Raw genomic sequence first — 316 nt, 5'->3', positions numbered from 1 at the left:
TCTCTCTCTCTCTCTCTCTCTCTCTCTCTCTCTCTCTCTCTCTCTGCTTTGCACATGCCAATTTATTTTGTCAAAAAGGAATGCATTTCTGTGCTATTGAGGAAATACATATACAAATATAATTCCATCTGATGCTATTATTAGCAATATACTAATTGGTAGGTATTAATAAATTTAAAATATTTATAGCTATGAAGACAATATCAAACAAGAACCATAATGTCGCATGGAACAAATATGAACATATTCTTCCCCAAAACAAAGTGGTTGGTAGTTATGTTGTATAAATGATCAATTTAAAAATAATTCATTTTAC

This window comes from Petaurus breviceps, unplaced genomic scaffold (genome assembly GCF_028583685.1).
Source record: "Petaurus breviceps papuanus isolate PSGF00001 unplaced genomic scaffold, PetGlider_PUasm1.0 126, whole genome shotgun sequence".
Lineage (NCBI taxonomy): Eukaryota > Metazoa > Chordata > Mammalia > Diprotodontia > Petauridae > Petaurus > Petaurus breviceps.
Note: the sequence above shows the minus strand (reverse complement) of the source record.